General features: G+C 40.1%; 1 protein-coding gene and 1 non-coding gene across 4 annotated transcripts in view; one reads left to right on the top strand and one right to left on the bottom strand.

The window, feature by feature from the left end:
- The first annotated feature begins 2492 nt into the window (after positions 1–2492).
- Positions 2493–2595, top strand: LOC112582388. The gene has a single exon (XR_003106927.1). It is a non-coding gene; the product is annotated as a U6 spliceosomal RNA (small nuclear RNA).
- Positions 2596–2704: 109 nt separating this feature from the next.
- The window catches only part of ITGB1BP2 (integrin subunit beta 1 binding protein 2), a 38479-nt gene continuing 22045 nt past the window's right edge, over positions 2705–19138 (bottom strand). For 2 of the 3 annotated variants that reach the window (XR_329430.3, XR_329431.3), the window contains 2 exons: positions 3216–3331; positions 2705–2979 (listed from right to left, as the gene is read on the bottom strand). The gene's annotated coding sequence lies outside the window, so the exon portion shown is untranslated. The remainder of the gene's footprint in view (positions 2980–3215; positions 3332–19138) is intronic. The other variant, XR_003106804.2, reaches the window with a different exon arrangement.

The following is a 19138-nucleotide window of genomic DNA, read 5'->3' as shown; positions in this document are numbered from 1 at the left end:
GCACATCAAGGCTGTATATTGCCACCCGGCTTATTTACTTTATATACAGAGTCCATCATGCGAAATGCCAGGCTGGATGAAGCAGAAGCTGGAATCAAGATTGATGGGAGAAATATCAATAACCTCAGATAGGCAGATGACACCACCCTTATGGCAGAAAAGTAAGAAGAACTAAAGAGCCTCTGGATGAAAGTGAAAGAGGGGAGTAAAAATGTTGGCTTAAAACTCAACATTTGAAAAACTAAGATCATGGCACCTGGTCATCATTTCATGGCAAACAGATGGGGAAACAATGGAAACAGTGACAGACTTTATTTTTGGGGGCTCCAAAATCACTGCAGATGGTGACTGCAGTCATGAAATTAAGAGACTCTTGCTCTTTGGAAGAAAAGCTATGACCAACCTAGACAGTGTATTAAAAAGCAGAGACATTACTTTGCCAACAAAGGTCTGTTTTGTCAAAGCTATGCTTTTTCCAGTATTCATGAATGGATGCGAGAGTTGGACTATAAAGAAAACTGAATGCTGAAGAATTAATGCTTTTGAACTGTGGTGTTGGAGAAGACTCTTGAGAGTCCCTTGGACTGCAAGGAGATCCAACCAGTCAATCCTAAAGGAAATCAGTCCTCAATATTCATTGGAAGGACTGATGTTGAAGCTGAAGCTCCAATACTTTGGCCACTTGATGTGAAGAACTGACTCATTTGAAAAGACCCTGATGCTGGGAAAGATTGAAGGAGGGAGGAGAAGGGGATGAGAGAGGATGAGATGGTTGGATGGCATCACTGACTCAATGGACATGAGTTTGAGTAAGCTCCGGGAGTTGGTGATCACAGGGAAGCCTGGTGTGCTGAAGTCCATGGGGTCGCAAAGCATTGGACATGACTGAGCGACTGAACTGAACTGAGAAATGACTCAAGTGTCCATCAACAGATGAAGGAATAAATAAAATTTGGTATATACATGGAATGGAATATTATTCAGCCATAAAAAGGAATAACATTCTGATATATGTTACAATAAATATGAATCTTGAAAACATGCTAAATGAAATAAGACAGAAAAATTCAAATACTGTACAATTACACTCATATAAGTTACCTACGATAGGCAAATTCATAGAGACAGAAATTAGAATAGAGTTTACCGGTCTGTTGGAAGGGACAATGGAGAATTATCGTTTAATAGGAACAAAGTTTCTCTTTAGGATGAGAAAGTTCTGGAAATAAGTAGTGGTAAAGGTTATACAATATTGTGAATATACTTAATGCCAGTGAATTGTGCGCTTTAAAATGCTAAATTTTATGTTATATATATTTGCCATAAAAATGCAAAAAGCAGGGCTTCTGGCTCAGTAGTAAAGAATCCACCTGTCAACACAGGATACATGGGGCTGATCCCTGGTCCAGGAAGACCCCACATGCCATGGAGCAAATAACTGAGTTCGTGCACCACAACTACTGAGCCTGTGTTCTCAAGTCCAGGAGCCACAACTACTGAAGTTTGCATACCCTAGAGTCTGTGATCCACAACAAGAGAATACCATAACTAGAGAGTAGCCCCTGCTCATAGCAACTAGAGAAAGGCCTGCACAGCAATGAAGACCCAGCACAGCCAAAAATAAATAAATAAACAAAATTTTTTAAAAATGCAAAAAGATCCTTGGTGGTCCAGTGGTTGGAAATCAGCCTGTCAGTGCAGGGGATGGGGTTCAATCCCTGGTCCAGGAGAATTCCACATGCTCTAGGGCAACTAAGCCCATGTGTCACAACTACTGAGCCCTCACTCTAGAGCCCATGAGCTGCAGCTATTGATGCCTGTGTGCCCTAGAGCCTGTGCTCCATAACAAAAGAAGCTACTGCAATGAGAAGCCTGTGCATTGCAACAGAGAAAGCCCACAAGCAGCAATGAAGACTCAGTGCAGCCAAAAAAAAAAAACAAAACATTTTAATGGAAAAAGAAAATCAAAAGCCAAAGAAGAGATTCAGAAAGTACATTTCAACCCACATAACAAGAACCTGATTTACTTAGGATACAAAAAGCTTTTACAAAGCAATAAGAAAAGAGAAATAGAAAACTAGGCAAAGGACATGAGTAGTATACACACACATGCAGAAAAAAAGGAAATACATGTGAATTTTAAGTACATTAGAAAGCTTAGGGAATTCTGGTGGCCCAGTGGTTAGGACTCCATGCTTCCATGCAGGGGACACGGTTCAGTCCCTGGTCAGGGAACTAAGATCCCACATGCTGAGCAGCGTGGCCAAAACATAAACAAACAAACAAAAAGTTTAACCTTACTCATGATAAAAAGACTGTTAAGATACCACTCTTTTCCTATAAAAATGGCAGTATCAGATAGTTTGATAATATATTATTTTGGCAAGGCTGTGGAAAAACACTCATATTTTGTTGTTGGATTGTAAATCGGTATATCTTTTGTAAAACAACTCATCAAAAAATTTTTAAAGTGTGCTCACTTTGGCACACTCTACTACATTACTACAGCACATTACTACAATTGGAATGATATAGAGGTTAGCACAGCCCCTGCGCAAGGATGATACACAAATGCATGAAGCGTTCCACATTTTTGAATACATGTATATGTATAACTGAATCATTTTGCTGTACACCTGAAACTAACACAGCATTGTAAATCCACTATACACCAATAAAAACTTTTTTAAAAAAGGAAAAAAAATAAAGTTTATATGCTTTTTTATTTGTAAGTAACAGAAAACTCAACTCCAATAGTCTTAAACAATAAAGATGATCTATTGGTTCCAGTAACGCAAATTCCAGGGGACGAGTGGGCTTGGAAATTGGTTTGCTTCTGTGGCTCAACAATATCACCAAGGACCTAATTTCCTACCATCTGTCAGTTCAGTCATCCCAAGTGTGAGCTCCACTGTTTGACTCCGTTCTTGGTAGCAAAAGGGCTGCAGCACTTGAACTCTTCACATCAGCTACAACATACTGTGCAAAAGAAGAGACAAAGCTGGCTTTTATTCTCTCTCACAAGAGCAAAGGAAAAAAAAAAGAAAATCAACCTTCTTCCTCCCAATACATCAACAAATATCTTCTAACATTTCATTGACTTGGTATCACTGGACCATTCCTGAACTTTCCCTTTGACAGGACAGTGGTATGCAGTGATTGGTGAAGGCCTGGCTTGCCTGAACCAATAACCAAGGCACAGGGGATAGACTTACTTTGATCATGTTACACGGTGGTGCACCCACTCTTGAAGCTGGGAGTGAGATCAGTTCCACTCTCTTCAAACTTTATGACTGCTGAACAATGGTGAAGACATGGCATGGATACTGGGCTGGGAATGATATCAATCACTATAATATATTGATACAACAATCATACCTCTAGGAATTTTTCCTAAAATATACTAACCCACATGAACAAATAAGTATGTTCAGATGTTTTCATCAGTAAATCAGACATACATATTCAAATGCATGTGCACACACACATATACACCCATTTATTATACTTGTATATACATGGTTTGCATACAAGATATCTGGAGGAATAAACAAGAAACTGACAGTGGGCATCTCTGGAAAGGGAACTGAGGGAACAGGGGTTATAATTTCAATTGTATATCCTTTTATATTGCTTGTGTTGTTTTTTGCCATGTACATGTATTTTTAGTAAAAAAAAAATATTATTAGTTATAGGTTTCTAACCTGTAAGATTGTCAAAGATAAAAATATTTCTTACTAGTTTCTTTATTGGTCAAAATGGCCGAGCAGGAAGACTCTGAGCTCACCTCCTCTCACTGGCACCACCAAAATCGCAACTATTTGATGAGAGCAACTATTGATGAGAAAGACCAGAATCTAGCAGAAAAGATCTCCTACAACTAAAGTCGTAAAGAAGGAACCACAATGAGATGAGTAGGAGGGCCAGAGTCACAGTATAGTCGAGACCCATACCCCAGAGTAGGCAACCTATAGATGGGAGAATAATTACAATTGCAGAGGCTCTCCCCAAGAAGCAAGGGGTCTGAGCCCCACATCGGGCTCCCCAGTCCAAATGTCCAATATCAGGAAGATGATCCCCAGAATGTTTGGCTTTGAAGGCCAGTGGGGCTTACTTTCAGGGGAATCAGAGGGTTATGGGAAATAGAGACTCCAGTCTTAAAGGGCACACAAAATCTCATATGCTCCAGGGCCCAGGGCTGAAGCAGTAATTTGAAAGAAGCTTAGGTCAGAGCCACCTGTTGATCTTGGCCAGCCTTCCAGAGAGGCAAGAGGCAACTGGACATAGACATATGTCTCATCCTGGAGACAGAGACACTGGGGCTGGCAAGCACCATTTTGGAATCCTGCTTCTAGTTAATTAGCCTTGGGATGCTGCCCCACTCCTGCCCACCAGTCTGTAGGCACCCATATTGGGATGCTTCAGGCCAAGCAACTAGCCAGGCAGGAACAGCCACACACACCAGCAGGCAGGTGGTCTTAAAACCCTCTGAACCCACAGCTGCCTCTGGACATGGCCCTGTCCGCAAAGGGCCCAGGACCCAGTCCTATACACCAGAGCACAGGTACTAAACCCAGGACCCCCAAAGCCCTGCAGCCAGAGACCCCCAGGACTCAGCTCTGTCTACCAGTGGGCAGGCACCAGCCTCAGGACACTCTGTGACCCGGACTCACCCACCCGTGAGCAAGCTCTAGCCTTGGAACCAGCCTCAACCATCAGTGGGCAGACATCTGCCCAAGGACCACTGTAGCACCACAACCTGCCATGGCAGGACCCAGCCCACCCACCAGCAGGCTGGCACTAGCCCTGGAACCTACTGGGCTATGCCCTCACCCACCAGCAGGCCAACATCGGCTCTGAGACCTCTTGAGCCCCTCAGCCAGCAGGATCCATCCTCAATCACCAGTGGGCTGACACAAGCTTGAGGACACCCCAGACCCTGCAGCTATGTCAAGAACTGGTCTCAATCACCAGTGGCCAGACATCAGCTTTGGGACCCCTCGGCCCTGCAGCCAGAGACCCCAGGACCTGGTTCTACCCACAAGTGGATTGGCACTAGTGCCAGGACCCAGCTTCGCCCACTGGTGAGTGGGCACCACTGTTGAGATCTCTTGGACTCCAACCCCACCAACCAATGGATAGACACTGGCCCCAGGATCACCACAGCCCCACAGCTTGCCTTCTCAGGACCCAGCCAAAACATCAGCAGGCAGAGAGCAGCCCTGGGACACCCTGAGCTCTTTAGCCAGCAGCCCAGGGATCCAGCCCCATACACCAGTGGGCTGAAACCAGCTTTGGGATGCATAGGGCCCTGAAGCCAGAGATACCAAGACCTGGCTCTGCACACCAATGAGCTGGCATTAATTAGCTTTGGGACCACTTGGGCCCTAGCCACACCTATCAGCAGGCCAATACCAGCACTGAGATGCCTTGGACTCCTCAGCCAGCCACTTAGCCCTATTTACCAGTGGGCCAGTACCAGCAATGGAATACCCGGGAACCTGCAGCCAGGCACATCAGGAACCAGCGCCATTCACCAGCCCCATTCAGAAGGCTGACACTAGATCCAGGAAATCCATCCTAGAAACTGATTCTGCCCACCAGTGAGCAAGCACTAGCCCAGGACCACCCCCACCCCCAAACCTGGGTCCTTCAGCCAGGATCTTGTGACCTGACCCTGCTGACCAGCAGCTAGTAGCCTCTATACAATGCAGGGTCTGAAAACCAACCAAACCAGGGGTGAGCCACACCTATGAGACCACCCACAGTAGTCAACACACCATAACAGAAGGAGCCACTTCTAGAGCATATAGCTCTGGTGACAACAGGGAAGTGTGCTGCTGGGACACATAAGATGTCTCCTACAAAGGGCTACTTCTCCAAGGTTGAGAAACATAACCAATCTACCAGATACATAGAAATAAAAACAGCAAATTAGGCAGAATGAGGCGACAGAGGAACATGTTCCAAATGAAGGAACAAGATAAAACTCCAGAAGAAGAACTAGGTGAAGTGAAGATAGACAATCTACCCAATAAAGAGGTCAAAGTAATGATTGTAAACATGATCAAAGAACTCAGGATAAGAAGAGATGAATAGATGAATAGAGAAGTTAGAAGTTTTTAACAAAGACAGATGAAGAATACAATAACTGAAACGAAAACTACACTAAAAGGAATTAAAAGTACACTAAATGATACAGAGGCATGGATCAGCAAACTGGCATACAGAGAGTAGTGGAAATCACCAAAGTAAAACAGAAAAAAGAATAAAAAGAAAAGAGGACAGTTTAAGAGACCTCTGAAACAACATCAAGTATACTAACATTCACATTACAGGGGTCCCAGGGGGAGAAGAGAGAGAAACGGACAGAGAACTTTTTGAAGACATAATAACTCAAAACTTCCCTATCCTGGATATCCAGATATCCAGGTCCAGGAAGCACAAAGTCCTAAACAGGATCAATTCAAGGAGGACCATACCAAGACACACTGTAATTAAAAGGGCAAAAATTAAAGATAAAGAGAATATAAAAAGCAGCAAGGGAAAAGCAACACATACCATACAAAGGAATTCCCATAAAGCTATCAGCTAACTTCAGCAGAGACTTTTCAGGTGAGAAGGAAGTGGCACAATACATATAAAGTGAAGTAAAGGAAAAAAATAAATAAAGTGAAGTAAAGTAAAAACCTACAATCAAGAATGCTCTACCCAGCAAGGCTTTCATTCAGATTTGATGGAGAAATCAAATCAAATCTGTAAAAGTATTACAGACAGGCAAAATAATGAGTTCAGCACCACCAAGCCAGCTTTATAAGAAATGTTAAAGGGAAGTGAAAAAGAAAAGGCCACAGCTATAAACATGAAAATTATTAAAGGAAAAAGCTTACTGATAAAGGCAAATATACAGTAAAGGTAGTAAATCATCCACGTACAAAGCTAGTAGGAAAGTTTTAAAATAAAAGCACTAAAAATCAATAAGTCATTAAAGGCTACACAAGATGAAAAGATGTAAAATATGATGTCAAAAACAGTAATCATGGGGTGAGGGAAGTAAAAATGCAGAGCTGTTAAAATGCCTTTGAAATTAAGAGATTAGCAGCTTAATCACATATATGTGTATATACATTGATTTTACATACATACACACACCTGATGATAACCACAAACTAAAAAATCTATAATAGAAACACATACACAAAAAGAAAGGAATCCAAACTAATGCTAAAGACAGTCATCAAATTACAAGAGAATAGAACAAAAGAATAAGAGACGATAAAAAAAATTACAAAAATTACCCCCAAGTAATTAACTAAATGGCAATAGGTATGTATCCATCAATAATGGGTAATGCACTAAATGGAAATGCACTAAATGCTCCAATTAAAAGACATGGAGTGAATGAACGGATACAAAGACAAGACCCAAATATACGCTGCCTACAAGAGATACACTTCAGATCCAAAGACACACACAGATTGAAAGTGAGGGTATGGAAAAAGGTATTCAGGCAAATGGAAATCAAAAGAAAGCTGGGGTAGCAATACTTATATCAGACAAAATAGACTTTATTTTATAGGTTATTAAAAAATTTATTGGAATTTAGTTGCTTTACAATGTTGTTAGTTTCTGCTATAGAGCACAGTGAATCAGCTATACGTATAATACATCCCCTTTGTCACCACAGAGTACTGAGTAGAGTCCTCTGTGCTATATAGTAGGTTCTTACTACTTATTTATTTTATAGATAGTAGTGTATATATCGGAGAAGGCAATGGCACCCCACTCCAGTACTCTTGCCTGGAAAATCCCATGGATGGAGGAGCCTGGTGGGCTGCAGTCCATGGGGTCGCTAAGAGTCGGACACGACTGAAGCGACTTAGCAGCAGCAGCAGCAGCAGTGGATATATATCAAAACAAAGACTGTAACAAGAGACAAAGAAGGGTATTACATAATAATTAAGGGATCAATCCAAAGAAGATATAACAGGGATTTCCCTGACTGTCCAATGGTTAAGACTCTGTGCTTCCACTGTATGGGGCACAGGTTTGATCCTTGGTCAGGGAACTAAGATCTTGCATGCTGTGGCAAAGCTTCCTCACAAAAAGAAGCTATAACAATAGTAAATATATGCACCCAACATAAGCACACCTAAGTACATACAGAAAATATTAACAGACATAAAGGGAGAAACTGACAGCAACACAATCATACTAGGTGATTTTAACACCCCATTTCCATCAATGGACAGATAATCTAGATGAAAAATAAGCAAGGAAACCCTGGTCTTATATAAAACATTAGTCCAAATGGACTTAATAGATAAATATAGTACATTCCATCCAATAACAGTGGAATATACACTCTTTTCTAGTGCACATGGAATACTCGCCAGAAGAGATCAAATGCTAGGCCATAAAACTAAGTTTCAGTACATTTAAGAAAACTAGTATCATATCAAGTATCATATCTTTTCCAGCCACAATACTATGAGACTAGAAATCAACTACAAGAAAATAAAACTGTAAAAAACAAAAACAAAAAAACAACAACCAACAAATACATGGAAACTAAACAAACCAAAGGATCAGTGAAGAAATCAAGGACAAAATTTTAAAAATACCTGGAGACAAAAGAAAACGAAAACACAATGATCCAAAATCTACGGGAGACAGCAAAAGCAGTTCTAAGAGGGAAGTTTATAGTGATACAAGGGACTTCTCTGGTGGTCCAGTGGATAAGAATCCTTGATCCCAATGCAGGGAGCCCCAGTTTGATCCCTGGTCAGGGAACTAGGGCCCATATGCTACAACTAAAGATTCTGTATGTTGAAACTGAAGATCCCACATGCTGCAACTAAGGCCTAGTGTAGCCAAATAAATAAATAAATACAGTGATATGAGATTACCTGAAGAAACAAGAAAAATATCAAATAAACAAATCTGACACCTAAAGGAACTAGAAAAAGAAGAACAAAAGATAAAGTTAGTAGAAGGAAAGAAATCAGAGAGAAATAAATGAAATAGTGACTAAAAAACAATGGAAAATATCAATGACATTAAAAGTTAATTCTTTAAAAAGATAAATAAAATTGATAAACATGTAGCCAGATTCATCAAGGGAAAAAAAAAAGAAACGAGGGGCTTACCTGGTGGCTCAGTGGTAAAGAATCCATGTGCCAATGCAGGAGACTCAGGTTCAATCACTGATCTGGGAAGATCCCACATGTCACAGAGCAATTAAGCCCATGTGACACAACTATCAAGCCTGTGCTCTGGAGCCTGTGAGCCACAACCACTGAAGCCCATGAGCCCTAGAGCCTGTACTCCACAACAAGAGAAGCTACCACAATAAGAAGCCTGGGCACCTCAACTAGAGAGTAGCCCCCTCTTGCTACTGCTAAGTCGCTTCAGTCGTGTCCGACTCTGTGCGACCCCATAGATGGCAGCCCACCAGGCTCTGCCGTCCCTGGGATTCTCCAGGCAAGAACACTAGGGTGGGTTGCCATTTTCTTCTCCAAAGCATGAAAGTGAAAAATGAAAGTGAAGTCGCTCAGTCGTGTCCGACTCTTCACGACCCCATGGACTGCAGCTTACCAGGCTCCTCCGCCCATGGGATTCTCCAGGCAAGAGTACTGGAGTGGGGTGCCATTGCCCCCTCCGCCTGTGCAACAATGAAGACCCAGCACAGCCAAAAATAAATAAACATTCTTTTTTAAAAAAACCGAAAGGGTCCTAATCAATAAAATCAGAAATGAAAAAGAAAGTACAATTGGTACCATAGAAATTAAAGGGATCATAAGAGACTACTACAAACAACTATACGCCAATAAAATGGACAACCTAAAAGAAATGGACACATTCCTAGAAATGCACAATCTCCCAAGACTGAACCAAGAAGAAATAGAAAATATGAACAGACTAATTGCCAGTAATGAAACTGAATCAGTAATAATAATAAAAAAATCTCCCAACAAACAAAAGACCAGGATCAGATGGCTTCACAGGGGAATTCTACCAAACAAACATTTAAAGTTGAGTTAACACCTATCTTTCTCAAGCTATTAAAAAAATTTGCAGTGGAAGGAACACTTTGGAACTCATTCTGTGAGGCCAACATCACCTTGATACCAAAACCAGACAAGGATATCACAAAAAAAGAAAATTATAGGCCAATTATCAGTGATGAACTTAGATGCAAATATCCTCAACAAAATATTAGCTAACCAAATTCAACAATACATTAGAGGATCATACACCATGATCAAGTGGGATTTATCCCAGGTATGTGAGAATGGTTCAATATCTACAAATCAATCAATATCATATACCACATTAACAAATTTAAGAATGAAAATCTTATGATCATCTCAATAGATGCAGAAAAAGCTTTTGACAAAATTCAGCATTCACCTATGATTAAAAAACTCTCTACAAAAGTGGTATAGAAAAAAAGGGAATTCCCTGGCAGTCCAGAAGTTAGGACTCTGTGCTTTCACTGCCAAGGGCCCAGGTTCAATACTTGGTGGGGGAATTAAGATCCTACAGGCCACGCAGCATAGCCGAAGAGTAAAAAACAAAGTGGGTATAAAGGGAACATGTGTGCATGTGTGCTCAGTCACTCAGTCATGTCCAGCTCTTTATAACCCCATGGACTGTAGCTCACCAGGCTCTTCTGTCCATGGAATTTTCCAGACAGGAATACTGGAGTGGTTTGCCATTTCCTATTCCAGTGGATCTTCCTGACACAGGGATCAAATCTGCGTCTCTTGCAATGGCAGGCAGATTCTTTACCACTGTGCCACCTGTGAAGCCCACAGAGGGAACATACCTCAACATAATAAAAGCCATATACGACGAGCCCACACTTAACATCATACTCAATGGTTAAATGCAGAAAGCATTTCCTCTAAAATCAGGAACAAGACAAGGATGCCCACTCTTGCCACTTTTATTCAGCATAATAGTGGAAGTCTTATCCATGGCAATTAGACAAGAAGAAGAAATAAAAGGCATTCAAATTGAAAGGGAAAGAAAATTGTCATTTTTTGCAGACCACCTAATACTATACATCGAAAATTCTAAAGACACCACCAAAAAAAGAGTACAGCTCATCATTTGGTAAAGTGCAGGATACAAAATTAATATACAGAAATCCATTGCATTTCTATACACTAACAATAAACTACCAGAAAGAGAAATTAAGGAAACAATTTCATTTACAATCACACCAAAAGGAATAAAATACTTAGGAATAAATCTAACTAAGGAAATAAAAGACTGGTACTCAGAAAACTATAATATACTGATGAAAGAAATTAAAGATGACACAAACAGGTAGAAAGATACACTGTGTTAATGGACTGGAAGACCTAGTAGTTAAAATACTACCCACGGTGATGTACAGATTCAATGCAATCCCTAACAAAATACCCATAGTATTTTTCACAGAACTAGAACATATAATTTTAAAATTTGCATGGAAACACAGAAGATCCCCAATAACCAAAACAATTTTGAGAAAGAACAGAACTCAAGAATGATGCTCTCTGACTTCAGACTATACTACAAAGCTATAATAATCAAAGTAGTATGGTACTGGCACAAAAACAGACACATAAATCAGTGGAACAGAATAAATAAATAAAACCACACACCTGGGTCAATTAATCACAATGGAAAAAAGACAGTCTCTTCAATAAATGGTACCAGGAAAGTTGGACAGCTACATGTAAAAACTGAAATTAGAACATTATATAATACCATATACAAAAATAAACTTTAAAACTCCTAAAACAGAACACAGGCAGAACTCTCTTTGACATAAATCATAGCAATATTTCTTTGGATCTGTCAATTAAGGCAAAGGAAACAAAAGCAAAAATAAGCAAATGGGACCTCATTAAATGTAAAAGCTTTTGCTCAACAAAGAAATGATCAAGAAAATGGAAAGGCAGCCTACTGAATGGGAAAAAAATATTTGCATATTATATGACAGACTAGGGGTTAATATCCAAAATATATAAATACTACATACAGCTTAATATTAAAAAAAAAAACCTGATTTAAAAATGGGCGGAAGATCTAAATAAATATTATTCCAAAGAAGACACACAGATGGTCAACAGATGCTCAACACTGCTAGTCATCAGAGAAATGCAAATCAAAACCACATTAAGATATCACCTCACACCTGTCAGAATGGCTATCATCAAAGAGACAACAAATAACAAGTGTTGGTGAGGATATGGAGAAAAGGGAACCCCAGTACACTGTTGGTGGGAAGGTAAATTGGTGCAGCCACAGTGGAAACGAGTATGGAGATTCTACAAAAAAACTGAAAACAGAATTACCATATGATCCAGCAATTCCACACTTGGGCATATATCCAAAGAAAATGAAAACACTAATTTGAAAACAGAAGGTTCGATGCAGGATACAGGATGCTTGGGGCTGGTGTACTGGGATGACCCACAGGGATGGTACAGGGAGGGAGGTGGGAAGGGGGCTCAGGAAGGGGAACACGTGTACACCTGTGGCAGATTCATGTTGATGTATGGCAAAACCAATACAATATTATAAAGTAATTAACCTCTGATTAAAATAAATAAATTTATATTAAAAAAAAGAAAATAGAAATAAACACACACACACACACAAAGAAAACAGATGTACCCCAAAGTTCATCAGTTCAGTTCAGTTGCTCAGTGTGTCCGACTCCATGGACTGCAGCACACCAGGGTTCCCTGTCCATCACCAACTCCTGGAGTTTACTCAAACTCATGTCCATTGAGTCGGTGATGCCATACAACCATCTCATCCTCTCTCGTCCCCTTCTCCTCCTGCCTTCAATCTTTTCCAGCATCAGGGTCTTTTCAAATGAGTCAGCTCTTTGCATCAGGTGGCCAAAGCATTGGAGCTTCAACTTCAATAATTCTAATGAATATTCAGGACTGATTTCCTTTAGGATGGACTGGTTGGATCTCTTTGAAGTCCAAGGGATTTTCAAGAGTCTTCTCCAACACCACAGCTCAAAAGCATCAATTCTTCAGCGTTCAGCTTTCTTTATAGTCCAATTCTCACATCCATACATGACTACTGGAAAAACCATAGCCTTGACTAGACGGAACTTTGTTGGCAAAGTAATCTTTCTGCTTTTTAATATGCTGCCTAGGTTGGTCATAACTTTTCTTCCAAGGAACAAGGGTCTTTTAATTTCATGGCTGCAGTCACCATCTGCAGTGATTTTGAAGCCCCCCCAAAATAAAGTCTGTCACTGTTTCTACTGTTTCCCCATCTATTTGCCATGAAGTGATGGGACCAGAGGCCATGATCTTAGTTTTCTGAATGTTGAGTTTTAAGCCAACTTTTTCACTCTCCTCTTTCACTTTCATCAAGAGGCTCTTTAGTTCTTCTTCGCTTTCTGCCATAAGGGTGGTATCATCTGCATATCAGACGTTATTGATATTTCTCCCAGCAAACCTGATTACAGCTTGTGCTTCATCCAGCCCAGCATTTCTCATGATGTACTCTGCATATAAGTTAAATAAGCAGGGTGACAATATACAGCCTTGACATACTCCTTTCCCTATTTGGAACCAGTCTGTTGTTCCATGTCCAGTTCTAGCTGTTGCTTCCTGACCTGCGTACAGATTTCTCAAGAGGCAGGTTAGGTGGTCTAGTATTCCCATCTCTTTCAGAATTTTCCACAGTTTATTGTGATCCACACAGTCAAAGGCTTTGGCATAGTCAATAAAGCAGAAGTAGATGTTTTTCTGGAACTCTCTTGCTTTTTCGATGATCCAGCAGATGTTGGCAATTTGATCTCTGGTTCCTCTGGCTTTTCTAAATCCAGCTTGAACATCTGGAAGTTCATCGTTCACATACTGTTGAAGTCTGGCTTGGAAGATTTTGAGCATTACTTTACTAGCATGTGAGATGAGTGCAATTGTGTGGTAGTTTGAGCATTCTTTGGCATTGCCCTTCTTTGGGGTTAGAATGAAAACTGACCTTTTCCAGTCCTGTGGCCAATGCCAAGTTTTCTCAATTTGCTGGCATATTGAGTGCAGCACTTTCACAGCATCATCTTTTAGGATTTGAAATAGTTCAACTGGAATTCCATCACCTCCACTAGCTTTGTTTGTAGTGATGCTTCCTAAGGCCCATTTGACTTCACATTCCAGGATGTCTGGCTCTAGGTAAGTGATCATACCATAGTGGTTATCTGGGTCATGAAGATCTTTTTTGTATAGTTCTTCTGTGTATTCTTGCCATCTGTTATTAATATCTTCTGCTTCTGTTAGGTCCGGTTTCTGTCCTTTATTGTGCCCATCTTTGCATGAAATGTTCCCTTGGTATCTCTAATTTTCTTGAAGAGATCTCTAGTCTTTCCCATTCTATTGTTTTCCTCTATTTCTTTGCATTGATCACTGAGGGAGGCTTTCTTACTGGAACTCTGCATTCAAATGGGTATATCTTTCCTTCTCTCCTTTACCTTTTGCTTCTCTTCTTTTCACAGCTATTTGTAAGGCCTCCTCAGACAACCATTTTGCCTTTTTGCATTTCTTTTTCTTAGGGATGGCCTTGATCCCTGCCTCCTGTACCATGTCACGAACCTCCATCCATAGTTCTTCAGGCACTCTCTCTATCAGATCTAATCCCTTGAATCTATTTCTCACTCCCACTGTATAATCATAAGGGATTTGATTTAAGTCATACCTGAATGGTCCAGTGGTTTTCCCTACTTTCTTCAATTTAAGTCTGAATTTGACAATAAGGAGTTTGTGATGTTCATAGCAGCATTATTTACAATAGCCATGATATAGAAGCAAAGTAAGTGTACATTAACAAATGAATGGATAAAGAAGATGTGTTAAAGAATAAAATTTTGCCATTTACAACAACATGGATGGACCTAGTAGGTATTATGCCTAGTGAAATAAGACAGAGAAAATAATTTATGTTGCCACTTATATGTGAAGTCTAAAATATAAAATTATGTATAAAATAAATAAGCTACATGGATTTCCATGGTGGTCCAGTGGTTAAGAATCCACCTGCCAGTGTAGGGGACATGAGTCAGATCCCTGGTCTAGGAAGATACCACATGCAGCGGGGCAACTAAGCCTGTGTGCCACTACTGAAGCCTGCATGCCCTAGAGCCTGTGCTCCACAACAAGTTACTGCAATAAGAAGCCTGCACACCAGAACTAGAGAGTAGCCTCAGCTCGCTGCAACCAGAGAAAGCCCATGTGCAGCAATGAAGACCCAGTGCAGCCAAAGATAAATAAATAAGCTACAAGGATATACTATACAACACAGGGAATATAGCCAATATTTTATAATAATTTAATTTTTTCAAGTTCTGCTTATTTATTTATTTATTTGGCTCTGCTAGGTCTTAGTTGTAGCACACAGAAGCTCCAGTCTTCGTTGTGGCAAGCAGGATCTTTAGTTGCAGTATGCAAACCCTCAGTTGTGGCATGTGGGATCTAGTTCCTCGACCAGGGATCAAACCCAGAAGTATGAGTTCTTAGCCACTGGACCAGCAGGGAAGTCCCTATAATTTTAAATGCTATATAATCTATAAAAATTTTGAATCATTATGTTATATACCTGAAACTAGTGTAATATTATAAATCAACTATACCTCAATTTATAAATTGTTAATAGTTAGCAAGGGTGATGAGAATCAGACTCATATATACTGCTGATGGATTTACAAATTAATATATCCTCTTTGGAAGACAATCTGGCAAAATCTATTAAAATTAATAATGCACAGAATATTTCACCTAGCACCTACACATCTAGGATTTTATCCTATTGATACACATATCGGCAAAGGTGCATGAATAAACATATGTACTGCAGTAGTGTTTGTACCAAGGTGAAAACCATTTATATATCTATCAACAGAGGATTTGTTATCTACATTATGATATATCCACAAAATGAAAGTTAATTTTTTTAATTGGAGGAAAGTTGCTTTATAATGTTGTCTTGGTTTCTGCCATACAACAACATGAGTCAGCCATAATTATAGATATAATCCCCTCCCTCTTAAGCCTCCTTCCCCTCCCCCCATCGCATCCTTCTAGGTCATCACTGCTGCTGCTGCTGCTGCTGCTAAGTCGCTTCAGTCGTGTCTGACTCTGTGCAACCCCATAGACGGCAGCCCACCAGGCTCCCCTGTCCCTGGGATTCTCCAGGCAAGAACACTGGAGTGCGTTGCCATTTCCTTCTCCAATGCATGAAAGTGAAAAGTGAAAGTGAAGTTGCTCAGTCATGTCTGACTCTTAGCGACCCCATGGACTGCAGCCTACCAGGCTCCTCTGTCCATGGGATTTTCTAGGCAAGAGTACTGGAGTGGGGTGCCATTCGCTGCTCCGTAGGTCATCACAGAGGAAGTTAATTTTAAGAAAGAATTCTACACAGCAATGAGAAAGGACAAATTATTATTATTGTTATTGGCAGCACTGCATGGCTTGCAGGGATCTTAGTTCCCTGACCAGGAATCAAACCCAGGCCTCTGGTAGTGAAGGCCTGGAATCTTAACCACTGGACAATTAGGGAATTCCCAAGAACAAATGATCGATACATTGAAAATAGATGAAGCTCTCAGACACTGTTGAAAGAAGTCAGATTCAAAAGAGTTCATACTCTGTATGATTCCATGTATATGAAATTCAAATATAGGCAAATCTAATCTATGACTATAGAAGTCAGAAAGCGGTTAATCTTGGAACTGGATAATGACTGAAAGAGGTCACGAGGAGCTAGCCTCTGTAGTGCTGGAAATGTTCTGTTTTGAGCTGGGGGTTGTTTCATAGATGTATTCATACACAAAAATGTATACTTCAGATTTGAACATTTTACTGTATGTAAGTTATACCTCAGTGGAAAAAATAAGGTGAATTATATACTGATAGGAATGAATTTTAAGATATATTTTAACTGTGTGTGGAGATACATGTATATCTCTGTCTATATATATATATATATATATATATATATATATGGAACATTGGCAGTAAAGCAGAGGAAACAATGAATAACTACAACTCTAATGGGTAATTGCTGCAGCAGACTCTTCCTCTGAAGTCATCTGATCCCTGGTGGCCAACAATGCAAGTTTTAAAAGCCCTATGTTTACAGGTGTTGTCTAATTGGAGTTCAGGCCAAGAATAGAGAAAACAGTAGAACAGCAATATTTGAAGGGAAATAGCTGAGAACTGATTTTTTTTTAATGCCAACCTTAAAACTCAGGAATCCCAAACAGGAAAAAGAAAACAAAGAAAGGAATCTCCACTAGGACATTTTTAATGAAACTTCAGAACATCAAAAAAGATTGTAAAAGGAACAAGAGAATTTGTGTCTACTTATAGTATACAATACTACCTATGACATATTCTTGTCCCTCAATAGAGTAAAAAATAGAACGGAAATGTAAATCTAATCAAGTCTCTAGCTCTCATCAGTATTTAGGAAATACAAGGAACAAGAAAATATCACCACAGGGATACAATTACTAAAATGTATCTTATGGAAAGTGCTATGAGACAAATCACTCAGTTTCTTGAACTAATAAATCTCATGGGAGTTAAAAAAAAAATGGTGGGAGAAGGAACGGGCACCTATAGATTAAGAGATTTAAGAAACAGGGACTTCCCTGGTAGTCCAGTGGTTAAGAATCTGCCTTCCACTACAGAGGACATGGGTTTGATCCCTGGTCAGGGAACTAAGATTCCCACATGGTGTGGGGCAAGTAAGCCCCCATGCCACAACTACTGAGCCAGTGTGCCACAACTAGAGAGCCCATACCCCACAACTTGAGAGAAGCCTGCAAGTCACAGTAAAGAGCCCGAGCAGTGCAACAAAAGATCCCTCACGCCACAACTAAGATTCAATGTAGCCCAAAATAAATAAATATTTTTTTTTTAAAAGAAACATATCAACCAATTGCAGCATATAACCTGTGCTTGGATCATGATTGAAACAAACTAAAAATAAACACACAAACATTTATGAGACAATCAGGAAAATTTGAACAATGACTGTACACTTGAATATAAGAATTTTTCAGAGGTGATGGTTTTGTTGTCATGTTTAAGAAAAGTTCTTATATCTTAGAGATACATACCAAAATATTTATGGATGAGATGAAATAATATGATATCTGATATTTGCTTCAGAATAATCTTACATGGGCAGAGAAGCAGGAGCTAGCAAAATATAGATGAAACAAAATTGGCCATGAGAGCCAAAGCAATCTTGAGGAAGAAAAATGGAGCTGGAGGAATCAGGCACCACCCCAACTTCAGACTATACTACAAAGTTACAGTAATCAAGATTGTATGATACTGGCACAGAACACAGAAATATAGATCAATGGAAGGATAGAAAGCCCAGAGACAAACCCACACACCTATGGTCACCTAATCTATGACAAAGGAGGCAAGAATATACAATGGAGAAAATACAGTCTCTTCAATAAGCGGTGCTGGGAAAACTGGACAGCTATATGTTTGTTTGTTTATTTGGCTATGTCGGGTCTTAGTCGTGGCATGCCCTATATTCAGTTTTCACTGCAGCACACAGGATCTTTTAGTTGCGGCATGCAGAATCTTTAGGACTTTCCTGTAGTTCAAATGGTAAAGAATATGCCTGCAACGCAGGAGACCAGGGTTCCATCCGTGGGTCAGGAAGATCCTCTGGAAAAGGGAACAGCAATCCACTTCAGTATTCTTGACTGGAGAATCCCATGGACAGAGAAGCCTGCTGGGCTACAGTCCATGGGATTGCAAAGAGTTAGACACGACTGAGTGACTAAACCACTTGCAGGATCTTTAGCTATGGCATGTGTGGGATCTCTTTTTTACCTGAGCATGAAAACTCTTAGTTGCAGCATGTGAACTCTTACTTGGGGCATGTGGGATCTAATTCCCTGATCAGGGATTGAACCTGGGACCCCTGCACTGGGAGCTTGGAGTCTTAGCTACAGGACCACCAGGGAAATCCCCTGGACAGCTACATGTAAAAGAATGAAATCAGAACACTCTCTAACATTATATATAAAAATAAGCTCAAAATGGATTAAAGGCCTAAATGTAAGGCTGGGCAATATAAAACTCTTACA

Source organism: Bubalus bubalis, chromosome X, assembly GCF_019923935.1.
Source record: "Bubalus bubalis isolate 160015118507 breed Murrah chromosome X, NDDB_SH_1, whole genome shotgun sequence".
NCBI lineage: Eukaryota > Metazoa > Chordata > Mammalia > Artiodactyla > Bovidae > Bubalus > Bubalus bubalis.
Note: the sequence above shows the minus strand (reverse complement) of the source record. Positions and strands in the feature narration are given on the sequence as shown.